Source organism: Diabrotica undecimpunctata, chromosome 5 (genome assembly GCF_040954645.1).
Source record: "Diabrotica undecimpunctata isolate CICGRU chromosome 5, icDiaUnde3, whole genome shotgun sequence".
Taxonomy (NCBI): Eukaryota; Metazoa; Arthropoda; class Insecta; order Coleoptera; family Chrysomelidae; genus Diabrotica; species Diabrotica undecimpunctata.
The window spans coordinates 53,397,713-53,413,863 of record NC_092807.1 but is presented as its reverse complement, the minus strand read 5'-3'; the positions used below and the strand labels follow the sequence as shown (position 1 = coordinate 53,413,863).

The following is a 16,151-nucleotide window of genomic DNA, read 5'->3' as shown; positions in this document are numbered from 1 at the left end:
TTTTAAACTATTTTTTAAGTGGAAAAAGAAACGTCAAACATTAGATAAAAATGTAAATTTCCTTACAATCAACTGTGGCTTAATCACATATAAACAATATATTTAATATACGAGGCATGTTGTTTAAGTAAGTACCGTTTTGCGATTCCGCCGCCGCAGCGCTACAATCGGCGTTCCGCGCATGAGCGCTGGTTACCTACATCTCTTGTCTACGCACTGAGCCATTACAGTCTGATTCTTCATTGTATACTTGTTTACTCCAGTGTTTAAGATGCCTCCAACAATCGTGAGTCACGCTGATTGTGAAGTACGGGCTGTTATACGATTTCTTAGTACTAAAGGCGTAAAACCGATCGATATTGATCGTGAGATCGTTGAAGTTTACGGACAAAACATTATGAGTGATGGAATGGTAAGGAAATGGGTGAGAGCATTTAAAGATAGACGCACAAATGTGCATGATGAAGAACGGAGTGGGCGTCCTTCGGTCGTTAATGAAAATTTGGTGCAGAAAGTGGGCGAAAAGGCGAGAGAAAACAAACGTTTTACAATTTCATCATTGTCCGACTGCTTTCCTCAGTATTCTAGTAGTGTTTTGTATCGCATTGTTACCGAGAACTTGAATTACCGGAAATTGTGTTCACGTTGGGTTCCAAAAATGTTGACGGATTTGCACAAAACCCAACGTTTAGGCAGTGCATTGACTTTGCTTGAGCGGTACCACAGTGAAGGTGAAGATTTTTTAGACCAAATTGTTACTGGTGACGAAACGTGGGTGGCCTACGTCACACCAGAATCGAAACAACAATCCATGGAATGGCGACATTCATCATCACCCAAAAGAGTGTGTTTAAGCAAACAATTTCTGTGTGGAAAATCTTGTACACAGTTTTTTGGGACAGAAAAGGAGTATTGCTAGTGGAGTTTCTACCTTGTAATGAGACAATCAATGCAGCGTCTTATTTTTCTGCATGACAATGCCCGTCCACATGTGGCTAATCAGACCAAAGATCTCATCAAATCATTTAAATGGGAAACTCTAGATCATCCGCCATACAGCCCTGATCTGGCGCCCAGCGACTACCATTTGTTCCAGCACTTGAAGAAACACCTGGGCGGTCAGAGTCTTCAAGACGATAACGAAGTCAAAACATTTGTGATGCAGTGGTTAACAAGTCAGGCCGCAGAATTTTATCAGGAGGGTATCCAAAAACTGGTGCCACGTTATGACAAGTGCCTCAATATTCACGGAAATTATGTAGAAAAGTAGATTAAGGTACAGGCTTTCATGTAAAAATAAAATTATTGCCATATCTTTGCACGTCTTTTTTTAATTCCAAAACGGTTCTTACTTAAAAAAGACGCCTCGTATTTAATCTTTTTAAGGAATATTACAATTTATTTACATTTTATACCAGTATCATTTCTTACATAACTGGAGATAACAAATTTTTAATAAATGTTTAATATTTTTTTATCTAATTAAACAATAAAGTTTAGTAACTATAATCTTTAATTGCACGAAGAAACTAAAAATTGTTATTTAAAATTTATCTAAAAATTATTTTCTGTTAAAGAATGTAAATCTGTATCCAATAATAAATTTATGGTCGCCTCCCTTTTGTGGTTCGTTATTGATAAAATTGAATTTTTATTAATTAGTTTCATACCAGTAGAGAAAGTTCAAGATATGTCTAGTTTATTACATTCATTTAGTTAATTCCTGTGGATTGTGGATCAAAACGTAAGCATGCTTTTTTATTAAGTATAAATAAGTTAAAAAAGGACAACGGACTGCTTTACATTACTTCATATCCCAGCAAGAAGTCTTTAACTATAATTTTATTGTTATGGAGATATTTGAAATCAAAGATAAAGTCTTCACTATAAATCAGGTTTTTAAAAATTTCTATCGCAAACTGGTTTAATAGCCCAGTCTGGTTATACAAAAATCATCGATTTCACGGCAAAATGTTTCGCAAATATCTGAAGCTTTTAAGACATAGGTGGGGGTTACTAGATGACGAATAGATAAAAAGATACTCCTATTTTTACCTGGCGTTTTTTTTAAACAATAATTTATGGTCAGAATTTGATTTTTTATCTATAAGTTTTTTCCCTTATAATTTAAATAAACAATATTTATACAATTTTTTTATATCAAGAATATCTTTATTTTCCCGTTTTTTCAATTACAATTGATAAATATTTTACGAAGATATTTGCAAAAAGCAGTTTTTTGCACTAATTTATAAATTTAATTAATTTTTTTAATTGAATTAATGTCCTTTAAATTTGTGCGAAATTTCCCCCCGATCGGTCAAATAGTTTAAAAGTTATTCAATTTGTTTATCCCTGGGACTAATTATTTAAACCATTGAACTTGCCCTATGAATGATGCTAGATACATTTAACAAATTTTATAGGATTCTTTAAGACTTATACTATCTCAGAAGTTAAATGAATATTGAGTTTTCATCGAAATTATTTACAAAATAAACGTTTGAAAAAGGGGTATGTTTTTTACTTATAAACAATTGTAATAACTTCTATATTTTTTAAGCTACAGACTTGTACGTACAACCATTAGATAGCTGGTAAAAAAACTCACATTTAACAAAAAAATAAACCTTCTATGAATAATAGGAACGAAGTTAGCGACAATTTTTTTGTTAATTATATCTCCATTGTTTATAAACATTAAGAAGTAAAATTTGCACAAATTTTGAATGAAAATCTAAACTTTATATTGAATTTAATAGCTAAAAAATTCATCCAATTTTTCGAAACTTAAAATCTTTCGAAACGAAGTTACTTTCGAAAGATCGACATAGGAAAGTCGAGGGGGAACTATTTTAGCTCCTCGCTGCAAAATTTAATATTATGGTTACGGATTTATCATTCAAAAGCTTCAACAGTTCTGTAGGAATTTCATCAGGTCCATTTGCATTTCCAGTTTTAGCGTTTCTTATTGCGTATTCTACTTCTTCTTTCAATATGTCTGGCCCAGTTGCATTGATTATCTGAGATAAGTTGTTTCTATCGTCTTCAAATAATTTATTCAGGTATTCTGTCCATCTTTTTATTTTATTCTCTAGATCTACAATAAGATTTCCATCTTTGTCTTTAAGTTTACCTATTTGGCATTTCTTTATGCTTCCTGTTATTTCTTTTACTTTTTTGTGCATATTGAACGCATCGTACTTTTTATCATAGGTTTCCATTTCTTCACATTATTCTTTAATCCACTCCTCTTTGGCTTCTTTTATTCTCTTTTTTATGTGTTTATTTATTTGTTTGTGTTTGTCTGGGTAATTCTTCGTCTTTCTTCTTTGTTCCATCAAGTCTAGTATATCTTGTGTCATCCACCCCTTATTCTTTGTTGTTGTTTTTGTAAGATGTTTCTTTCCTGCTGTTTGTATAGCTGTATTTATGTACTTTAATTTTTGGTTAACGTTGATTGTATCATTAATTTGTTGCTGCACTGAACGGAGGTTTTCATTTATTTCTTCTCCTGTTCCTTGTCGTATATTTTTGTTTCTAAGTTTATTTAAATCTAGTGCCTTTCTGTGTGGTCTTCTAATATTTTTTGGTCTCGCCTCTATCACAGTAACTACCGGGTTATGATCTGAGCCTATATCAGCTCCTGGGTACGTCTTAGTACATTTAACAGCATTATGATACCTCCTTGCTATCATAATGTAGTGTATTTGATTTCATTCTATTTTTTCTTTGGTATATTGTAGAGATGTCCATGTATATAACCGTCGATGAGGTAATTTAAAAAAGGTATTAGTTATTACGAAGTCTTTACTTTGGCAAAATTACATCAATCGATCTCCTCTGTCATTTTTCTGTTTCCAAGCCCATATTTTCCTACTTGTTCTCCTACCTTACCTTGACCCACCTTGGCATTAAGATCGCCCATTAATATGTGAATGTATGGAAAGACTGACTTAATAAGTGAAGATAAACAACCTGCAACAAAAAGATTCAGACCTGACAGTGAAGTCGAATAAATGAACCAAATTTTAACTTTTAAACCAATGTATGTAAAGAAAATAAAGTAAAGTTCAATAAACATTGCAAAATTTAATAAGGCAAGTGATGAAAAAATCGACTTATTTTATCAAAGCAGTAAGGCAGATTAGATTAATATTGTATATCATATTTGTAAGAAAATAGAATAAAAATCAATATTGTTAATTTTAAAAATACAAACAATTATATTAATATAAGGAATATAATAATATAATGTGTAAAAAATTACCTGAAATTTAATTTATAAAATATATAAGTATTATTACATCATTGATATAAAATGAAAAAACATATGTTGATTTTCCGGGATTTTCCGAGATTTATGGGTGGTGAAAATTATGTCATCATTATTAATACTGCGACAGACTATTCAAGCAAAAAAAAGTTTCCCATAGTTTTCCCATATTTTCCGGCCAGTGAAAACTATGTAGTTATTCATATTTCGACGAGCTACCCCAGAATAAAAAAAAGAGGCTTGCAGCTGCAAAGGAAGCCGAGATAATGTAAATTTTTCCTACGTGTATGTGTAAAAAAAACGGAGCTAAAACAGATATCCTCTCCACTTTCCTATGTCAATCTTTCGAAAGTACCGTCGTTTCGAAAAATTAGATAAATTTTATAGCTATAAGTTCTAATATAAAGTTTAGATTTTCATTCAAATTTTTTTCAAATTTTACTTCTTAATGTTTATAAACAATGGAGATATGATTTTTTTAAAAATAGTCACTACCTTCGTTCCTATTGGTCATAGATGGTTTTTTATTTTTTAATGTGAGCTTGTTTACCAGCTATCCAATGGTTGGACGTACAAGTCTGTAGCTTGAAAAATATAGAAGTTATTACAATTGTTTATAAGTAAAAAACATACCCCTTTTTCAAACGTTTATTTTGTAAATAATTTCGATGGAAACTCAATATGCATTTAACTTCTGAGATAGTCTAAGTCTTAAAGAACCCTATGAAATTTGCTGAATGTGTCTAGCATCATGCATAGGGCAAGCTCAATAGTTTAAATAATTAGCTTCAGCGATAAACTTATAAAATATTTGACTGATCGGGGGGAAATTTCGCACAAATCTAAAAGATGGTAATTCCTTGATGTTTAAATGTATTAATACCATTTTATTTTGTTAATAAAAAAATTAATAAAATTTATAAATTAGTGCAAAAAAACTGCTTTTTTGCAAATATCTCTGTAAATTATTTATCAATTTTAATTAAAAAAACGGGAAAATAAAGATATTCTTAACATAAAAAAATGACATAAATATTGTTTATTTAAAATATAAGGGAAAAAATTTATAGACAAAAAATCAAATTGTGACCATAAATTATTGCTTAAAAAAACGTAAGGTAAAACTAGGAGTATCCTTTCATCTATTCATCATCTAGTATCCCCCACCTATGTCTTAAAAGCTTCAGATATCTGTGAAACATTTTTCCACCTTTTTTTTTAACCAGACTGGGCTATAAGGTATATTTACTGCTTTTAGATTTATTAATCTGAAGTTACTAATACTTTGAAGATACTGTATTTGTATTTTGTGCAATAGTATCAGTTAGTGATTTTTTGAATAATGGGTTTTGGTAATAAGTGTTTATTACATATCATATAATTATTAAATATTCTTATATTTATAACATAACACATCGTAATAAGTTATAATAAAAAAGAATATTAAAAAGTTCCTCTTCTTCGTCACCCTCAACGGCTGGCTCGGTTATTGCATCTGGTATATTATTGGCTGTTGGTAGAGACGCATATCACCCATGCAGTTCCTCTGGTTTAATTTCTTTGTTACATTACTTTATTAAGTATATCTTTTTCTGATTACTAATAGGCAGACGTTTATTGTAAGCTCTTTTAATTTCATTCACATAATTTTTCCGACCTCTTCCGCGTACGTTCAATACAATGTAGGGCTCTGTGTAACTGTAGCAAAATTTTATTATGTCTAGATTGAATATCCAGTTAATTATCGTTTTCATATGTCAAAGACTTGATTTCAAGCCATCTGACTATGTTACCATTCTCCCAATTTCTATATATATATATATATATATATATATATATATATATATATATATATATATATATATATATATATTTATATATATATATATAATCAATAACCCTTCTACCCTAAGGTGTTGGGTATAAAGTCTCTTTTTAGGTTTCATATACAAACTTCCTCCAATTCTTCTTGTTGCTTGCCAATTTCTTCGCTTGCTCCTTGGTGACTCCTCTCCTGTCTAGGATGGCGGCAATTTCATCGTCCCAGGTCTTCATGGGTCTGCCCCTCGGTCTTTTCAAGGTTCTTCTCGCTTCCCACACTTGTTTCACTTGGCTTTTTTTATCCATCCTTACCATGTGGCCGTACCATCTCAGTTGGGCTTCTTCGATTTTCTTCTCTATTGATTGGACTTTAAGGCGTTCTCTTATTTCATCGTTCCGTATCCTGTCCATTCTGGTCACCCCTAGCACTCTTCTTAGATACTTCATTGAAATACTTTGCAGTTTATTTTTTAGTCTGGTGGTGAGCGTCCAGCTTTCACATCCAAATGTTAAGATAGGTACAAAAACTGTGTTGTAGATAGCTATCTTTGCTTTTTGGGATACTTCTTTTTTCGATAGGAATGTGCTCTTAATTGCGTGGTATATCCGGAAAGCGTTTGCTATTCGATTGTTTATCTCTGCTTCTTGTGTACCCCTACTCTCTAGTTGCACTCCCAGGTATTTAAAGGTTTCGACTTGTTCTAAAGTATAGTTATTTATTTTAATGTTTGTATGTTGGTCTGTTTTCCCACATACCATGACCTTGGTTTTACTCTCATTAATTCTCAGGTTACGTTTTTCGAGTTTATCTCTCCATATCTGGAGGTTTCTCTTAAGTGCGTCCTCGTTTCTTCCAAATATGATGAGGTCATCTGCAAATGCGCACTCCGCTATCTGTATCATTTCCAGGTTTCTATGTCCAACAAATATTCTCGATGTTTCTTCTCTAGTTTCTTTCATTACATCATCTAGTACAATATTAAACAGGATGGGGCCTAGTACACCTCCTTGTCGTAAGCCATCATTGACTCTAAACTCTTCTGATTCCATATTATCTGTTCTTACTCTGTTTCTTGTGTTCTTGTATAGGCTCATAATAGCTTTTTTGAGTTTGCTGTCTACTTCTCTGTTTCTTAGGCTTTTGTCTATTTCGGTTCGCGGGGTTCTATCAAATGCTTTTTCGAGGTCTATGAAGGCTTGGTATAGTTCCGTGCTTGTATTTCGTGCATTTTGTATTAGATGCTTGAGTGTAAAAACATGGTCATGGATGCTTCTTTCCTTCCTGAAACCGCTCTGTGACTGCTCCAGCTTATGGTCTCCCAATTTCTACCAATTTTTAATTGTGTGTTTTGAAAGATCTTTAAGATCCAACATATAAAAAATGCAGCTATTTGACATCTGGCTCGTTTCATTATGTTTATTCACTCCATAACAGAATAATTAACAGACACATGCCGTTTTTCCCTTTTAATGGCAATATGCATGCTGTCAACTTTCATGAAAGAATGTCCGGATTCTAGGTATTTCTGCTCTATGATTTCAATATGAGTAGTTTGGGTCAAATAGAGCAGAAGCGCAGTGATGTGCTGATTGCGATTTTGATCCCCACAAGTGTATGAAAACAATGTAAGCTCTTTAATATTCCTTGGAAATCCATGGAAAGAGAACTCTTTAAATTAATTAAAAAACGCAAGATTGGTTACCTTGGGCACATATTGAGAGGAGCAAAATATGAAATACCACAGTTAATCCTACAAGGGAAGATCGAAGGTAGGAGAGGAGCCGGCCGCAAACAATTATCCTGGTTAAGGAATATTAAAAAATGGACAGGAATACACAATACAGGCGAGCTGTGTCACGCCGCCAAGAACAGAATTCTAGTAATGAGATAGTCGCCTACGCACTTTGGTGTATTGCATGTTAAGAAGAAGAAGGAAATCCATTAATCCACTGAATTAAAGCTGTACCAATTTCATTCTGCCTTTTCTACCATTTACCTCACACCACAGCAAGCAATATGCTTCGTTTGGAAACCGTAACTCATAAACAGTAAAATTAAAAAGGCAGAGTTTACGACAGTAATATAAAAGATACTGTTTACCAGACGGTATTTAAAAAACACTATGTAAGTCAAGCGTTGTAAACATAAATGTGGGATTATTTTTAGATCTAATCTTATCTTCTTCTTAAGCAATTGTGGCCTGTCCTTTTTCTTTCTAAGTGGGGGTTGTATTTTTGTTCTAATTCAGTTGTTAGAGAATCTATTCATTTTGCGTCCATATTAGAGAGTACATTGATCCTTTTTTGGAACGAAAAATGAAAAATTGTAACATTTGCAAAAAATTTTTCTATACTTTGAATGACTCACCGGAATTCGATAATTCTCATTACAGTTAACAGTATACAAGGAAAACATTTTTCTAATAAACAATTTTCGTCTAAGTAACATCTGTGAGTATTTTTCCTACAATAATGAGACTCTAGTGTAGGAAACATCTCGATGTGCTGTTTCACAAAAGGCACATCTTCTGGTTTAATTTTATTATGTGATTTTTTTAGCTCGTCTATCTTCTGCAGTAAAAACACCATCGTTAGAACCTTCAAAGGCTTTATTGATTGGACCGTTACTAATATTCAGAGTTTTTTTAAAAGAAATTATGACAGACTTAATATTTCTTGTCATTGTTTATAAGAAAGTATGCTCAACTACAATTTCTCTTTTTATTAATTGAAACATTTAAAAAAAGGTCTCGCCGGTTCTTTTTTTAAACCATTTTTAAAACGAAATTTTTCTGTCTTTTGTAAATAGAAAGGGACCCGTACTTTTTACAGATGCTAATTCTATCTATTTCCGAAAAATTTTGACCACATTTATATTTACAACATTGACAGTTTACTGGTTGTTAGACCTTTGCCGACTTTATACCTTTTTGTCTTATAGGGCAAACAGTTAAACTTATTTTTCTTCTCAATATTTTTTGGCCATTTAGAGGGATCAGCTTTTCTACATCGAGAAGAAAATTTGTTTAGAGGTGTATTCTCATCACTATTCCTAACATAATTGTAGATGTCGCTTGTTTCTTTTATATTAGTTAATTCTTCATACTTCATAGACTTATTAATGCTTTCTGAGATACCAGTTTGAACCCAGTGCTTACCTTTACCGGATTCGTCTTCGGATTCATCCTACAAATATTTATCACTTATTTGTTTTTAAACTAAATTAACGGGTGAATCCAGTTCGAGACTCATTAGTAGGTAAGGTGTCGATAAATTTCAGCTCCGAATAAAACGTGTTTTTTGTTGGTTTATACCAAAAATTTAAATACAAGTTTGTACTAAGAGTGAAATTGAAGTGTTTTCTAATTACAGAAGAGAAAAATTGTAAGTACAATTTTTATTTGATCCAGATAAAACCATTTAAAGGATTTTATTGAAAACTAAACAAACGCCGATAAGCCGGCTTAATTACTTAAAGTCAGTAGCGGCTCTAGTATAATTTTATTAAATGAAGAAATTAAAAATTAAAAATGGATAACAATTTAAAAACAGACACAGTAATCACCAAACCATATTATACTTCAACACCAACCTCTTCTTCAACATTAACCTACTTTAATGCCGTAAGCAACTTTAACTTTCCATCCAAAGAACAAGCAATTGTTTTGTCATCAGTGCCAGATATAAAAATACACGAATACATAACAGCAATAAGAACTTTGGTACAACCAAAACATATCATATTCGCGTCCAGAATTTCAAATAACAGAGTAACATTTATCTCAGTAACACTACAATCTTAGAAAAATTACTACATAGTCACAAATCCGTTTTAATACAAGGAAACGACATAGAAATTAGAAGATTAATTACTCCTGCGAGGCGACTAGTAATATCAAATGTCTGCTTCAGTTTCCAAACACTACTATCGAAGAAGAGCTCAAAAAATTTAAGCTTATTGCAGTATCTAAAATAACATTTTTAAAAGTTGGTATGACAAAATCTGAATACAATCATATATTAAGCTTTAGGCATCAAGTGTTTGTTGCTCCAACAACTAATAATCATATCCCAAATTCACTTCTAATATCTCATGACAATACCCCCTACAGAATTTATCTTTCCTTAGATAACCTAAATTGCTTTAAATGTAATAACACAGGACACAAAGATAAAAACTGCACTATCGAACCAATTAATATACAAAATATTGACCAGCTATCTCAATCTATAAATGTTAATATTTCTGAAACAGAAAAAATTATCCAGTAAAGAAAACATCCCTTACATCAGAAACGCCAACTGCTCATCAATCCAGTACTCCTGCTAATTCTTCAACCAAACCACTACCAAATACCTCTTTCAACTCACAAAACCTACCCTAATCACTATCTAATAATACCAACATAATATTACTACATACTTCTATAAAAAGACAAATATCAACATCTCCTGAAATAATAGAGTCAGAAAATCAAAAAATAATAATTCCTGCTCCAAAGAAATCTGCACCTAAAAGGATTAAAATAGCTTTGAACATCAAAACCTCAATCAAACCTATAGAAGCCATTTTATCGTCAGCTACTATTCCTTACACACTAAAATACATAGAACTACGCGACTATATTACAAATGCTAAGGTTCAAAGTTTCCTGAAAACGTAGCAAAGGTTTATACAAATGACCTAAAAGGACTTAGCGCTGAATTGCAAATGGTACACACAAACACAAACGATCGACGTCTTAAACACAACATTTCAAGGATCTTAAAAAAGATACATGGAACAAATAACTCTTCTATTACTGAGGAAGAAAGCGACAGCAACTCTATCCAATAACCAAATTCATAGTTCAATGGAATTTGAATGGCTTTTACAGCCATATTGAAAACTTAAAAATATTAATAAATGAATTCTCACCTTTAGTAATATGTTTACAAGAAACAGGACTTTCTAATAATAATGTAAAATTGAAAAACTATACACCATACATCAAAAATAGACCGGTGTAGCAAATAGCTAGTGGTGGTGTTGGCATCTTTGTGAAATCTACGGTCGAATCCAAAGAAATTCTGTTAGATACAAATCTGGAAGCTATTGCAGTCTCAATATTTCATCATTTCAAATTTAATATTTGCAGTGTATATTTACCACATCCGGAAGAATCCATGCTCCTAGAACTACAAAAAGTGATAGAACAAATTCCATCTCCTAAATTAATTCTTGCTGACACAAATTGTCGTAACGAATCTTGGGAATCTGCGAAAACTGACAAAAATGGTAAAACTCTATTAGAAATAATTAACAACCTAAAACTGGTGCTATTAAATACAGGAATGCCTACCCGTTTCAACTCATACAAGGGCACGTTTTCAACCATCGATTTATCCCTCAGCAATTCAACATTAGCACCACTACTTGAGTTGAATACTCTTTCACACTTATTTGACAGCGACCATCTACCAATTTTGATTTGACTTTAAAATATTAGAAGATATAAACATAACAATAACAAATTTTAATAGATTCACCCAGAGAAGCGATTGGAAAAACTAAAGCTACCACAAAAACACCTGTACCCTGGTGGAATATCGAAATAGAAACTTCTTTTTGAAACAAAGAAAACAATTGCGTGTTTTGTTTGAGCGTTAAGAGCTAGGTCCAGATTTCTAATAAAAAAATCCAAAAAAGAAAGCTGGGCCAATTATTTCTCATCAATAAATTCATCTACACCAATAAGTAATATTTGGCTGAAAATAAGGAAAATTAAGGGCTCAACCAAAATTAATCATATTGACACCATTGCTACAGATAACTTAATTACTTCAGATAAACTAGAAATTGTAGAAATCTTAGCTGATCACTATCAACTATATTCGAGCAATGATCAATACAACGCCACATTCTTAAAATAAAAAGAAAAAACCGAATTATCACAAATGAAAATAGAAGATATTTTATGCCCTCTCAATATACCGATTACACTAGACGAGTTAAACGAAAGCCTAGGCAATTCTAAAAAAAAACTTCTTCAGGACCTGATGATATTCCAACAATATTTATTTGAGAAACTACCTGAAACAGTAAAGAAAATTTTAGTTGACATCTTTAACAATATTTACACAAATAAAACGTTTCCTTCAATATAGCGTCAAGCTATTATAATTCCTTTTTTAAAAATGAATACGCCAAAAAACTTACCATCCTCCTATCGTACAATAACTCTCACCAGTAACATTTGAAAAGCAATGGAGAGAAAATTGAGTAAAATACTGAAATGGCACTTGGAAAAGAAAAAACTTTTTACTCCAATACAAAGCGGATACCGTTCAGAGAGATCGACAGCTGATAACGTTGTTGCACTAGAATCCGAAATTCATAAAGCATTTACAAATCAACAAAAGGTAATTGCAATATTTTTCGACATCAAAAAAGCTTTCGACACAACATGGAAGCAATATATTCTCAAAATTATGAAAAACTGGAAAATAGATGGTAACTTTCTAGCTTCCACTAAAAACTTTCTTCAAAACAGGTCCATACAAGTAAAAACGAATGGATTCATATCAACATCGAAATCACTCCATAATGGAATTCCTCAAGGACCACCTGTATGATCCCTTAAGTCCACTATTATTCTTACTCGCAATAAATAATATAACAAACCACATAAAGCTTCCCGTAAAAGCTAATCTTTTTGCTGATGATCTAGTAATATATGTTAAAAGTAAAAATATAGAACTAGTTACGCAAATTTTACAGAGAACATTAAACAGCTTAGAAATGTGGTCTTTAGAGACTGGTTTAACTTTTTCAACTGAGAAGACTAAAGTAATAATGTTTGACAAAAGAAGAGCAGAATACAACTTAAACTTGTATCTAAATGGTCAGTCTCTTAAACAAGTCCGCGAAATCATATTTTTGGGTGCAATATTTGACTCACAACTCACATGGACTTCACATATCAACAATTTGATCAAATCCTGTCAACAAAGAATAAACTTACTAAGAGTTTTATCCAATCATAAATGGGGTTTAGATACTAAAATTCTTCTTCATTTATATCAGACACTAATAAGTAGCAAACTGGACTACGGATGCATCTGTGATGAAGCAGCAAATAAAAATCAACTAAAAAAACTGGATGTTATTCAAACCACATCTCTACAACTAATCTTTGGAGCCTTTAGAACTAGTCCAATAAGAAGCCTTCAAGTGCTAGAAGGAGAAATGCCACTATACCTCAGAAGACAATATATATCACTATGCTACGCTTTGTAATGTAAACATAGCAAGGAAATAAATAAGGACAAATTAAGGGATAATTAGCCTACTAAAGAGTAATAATTAATTAAGTAATTATTATATATTCCAAATTAATAAAGAATAAATTCGACACAGTTTAACGTATACATTTCAAATTAAAAACAAAACAATTGACACAGTTTAACACAAGCCTGAATGTTTAAAAAATTACGACACTTAGACCTTATTGGAAATTAATACAAGGTACGAATTGTTAGACAAGTGATAAGAATTGAGCTGACTAAGAAGTTTTACATAGCCTGATCCAGTTTAACACATGGAATAGATGGCATAATCAGCGAAAACGTAGAAACAAATCTCCACTTCGGACGTGACAAAAGAATCCAAGGTACGAGTTGGCAATAGATAAAAACAAAAAGAAGTGGGTCAAACGGGCAGTAAGAGCTCGGCGCCCGAGAGTGCCCCACGCGAGAGGCGCGGCGATCGGGGCGCGCTGTTGTAACTCGACGGGGCAGTGTGACGTAGAAGAAGCGGTGGGTGCCACTGCTGTCACCACTGTAATAATTTATTTTTGAAGCTGTAATAAATCTAATAAACCCCTTTAATAAATTGTCACCACTCTAATAAATGCTGTCTTCTTCTTCTTCTTCTACGGCACTACAGCCCAAAATGAGCCTTGGCCTCCTTTATTTTTTGCCTCCACCCTTGTCTGTCTGTGGCTGCTCTTCTCCATACACGGACTCCTAAAAGTGCTTGTGCGTCGCTGCTTACTGTGTCTTCCCAGCGCTTTCTTGGCTTTCCAACTGGTCTCTTTCCCTGCATTCTGGCGTTCAGTGCTCGTTTTGGTAGCCTATCCTCTCCCATTCGTATCACATGTCCGGCCCATTGCAATCTTTGTATTCTAATGAAGTCTGACAGGGGTGTTTCCTTATACAGTTGATAGAGCTCGTTGTTATATCGAATTCTGAAGATTCCGTTTTCCCTCACAGGTCCTAGTATTCTCCTCAGTACTTTTCTTTCGAATGTGTCGAGTTTGTTTTTGGATGTTTCTTTCAGGACCCATGCTTCGCTGCCATAACATGCTATTGGCCGAATTAAAGTTTTATAGATTCTCATCTTTGTATTTCGGTGGACACTTTTAGACCGAAATATATGGGAGAGGGCAAAATAAGCTTTGTTTGCCTGCGTTATCCTTTTTCGTATTTCTCCATCCTCTGCTCCATCGGTATATATTTCTACTCCCAGGTATGTAAACTTTCCAACCGTTTCAATGTCATCTTCATGCATAATGTTTTGTGGGATTATATTTCTTCTCGTCTGTACCATTATTTTTGTTTTTTCTGTGTTAATTTCCAGACCTAGCCTTTTCGTTTGTGTTTTTAACTCTGCGTATGCTTCCTGTGTATAAATGCTGTCACCATTGTAGAAGACGTCTGTCTCAATATCCTTATCAATGCATCTACAATTCTTAGGGGATATTTATTCCTGCGTGCGGGGCCAGGCTTACTGGTTCCACTAGTCTGGACTGACTGGTTCCGACCTCGCGGATTTACAAGAGGGTAGGGAGATTTTGGGAGGAAGGGGATTAAGAACTTCTCGGTTTCAGGTCCTGCAAAGAGTGAGAGGCTATGGGCTTACGTTAGAAGCCGGAGCACTGCATAAGCGGAATTGTGTATGTCTTCTAGTCTCTACCTGTAACGGCCGGGAATAACAAAAAAACAAATTTCGAGTTTACAATGTATTAAATAGACTGTACACTACAAAATATCAGTTATGACCAATAATGTTTCGATCAGGCGCGAAGGGAGACGAGAAGAGACAAAGCAAGGAATTAAAGGGCGGACAATTCCGTATCATTAGATATACCTTGGGTTAGTATATAAATCTTGGTTACCTTCGCGTATTTAGGCTCTAGCTAATGAATACGCCTCCAGTCCTACAGGGATTCGAGATCCGTCAGTTTTTAAGAAGTCAAAACGGCGCGCTGTCGCGAACCTTCGAATCTCCAGATACCAGCACTTCTACGTCACACTGTCCCGTCGAGTTACAACAGCGCGAACCCCGATCGCCGCGCCTCTCGCGTGGGGCACTCTCGGGCGCCGAGCTCTTACTGCCCGTTTGACCCACTTTTCTTTGTTTTTATTTATTGCCAACTCGTACCTTAGATTCTTTTGTCACGTCCGAAGTGGAGATTTGTTTCTACGTTTTCGCTGATTATGCCATCTATTCCATGTGTTTAACTGGATCACGCTAAAACTTCTTAGTCAGCTCAATTCTTATCACTTGTTTAACAATTCGCACCTTGTATTAATTTCCAACAAGGTCTAAGTGTCGTAATTTTTTAAACATTCAGGCTTGTGTTAAACAGGGTCAATTGTTTTGTTTTAAATTTGTAAAGAATACGTTAAACTGTGTCGAATTTATTCTTTATTAATTTTGAATATATAATAATTACTTAATTAATTATTACTCTTTATTAGGCTAATTATCCCTTAATTTTTCCTTCTTTATTTCCTTGCTATGTTTACATTACAGCTTCAAAAATTCTAAGCTTAAAGGATGATACCTTTCTCGCAAGTTTAGTATCGGAAGAATCACTGGAACCATACACAAATTACACCACCAAGACAGTACAATTTTACGAATGAGTTAAAAGATTACCGTATTATATCAATCAAATCACCTTGGCATCCATAAAAATATACCAGACACCTCCCTGGACAGTTTCTTTACCAATAGTAAACCTCTCCTTACTTAATCATGATAAGCATTCACACATTTCTGCTGAGG

General features: G+C 33.4%; 1 protein-coding gene across 3 annotated transcripts in view; it reads left to right on the top strand.

Moving 5' to 3' along the window:
- The first annotated feature begins 1,556 nt into the window (after window positions 1-1,556).
- Window positions 1,557-16,151, top strand: part of LOC140440628 (nose resistant to fluoxetine protein 6-like) — a 131,310-nt gene continuing 116,715 nt past the window's right edge. The window contains exon 1 of one of the 3 annotated variants that reach the window (XM_072530994.1): window positions 1,557-1,744. The gene's annotated coding sequence lies outside the window, so the exon portion shown is untranslated. The remainder of the gene's footprint in view (window positions 1,745-16,151) is intronic. The other 2 variants (XM_072530993.1, XM_072530995.1) reach the window with 2 other exon arrangements.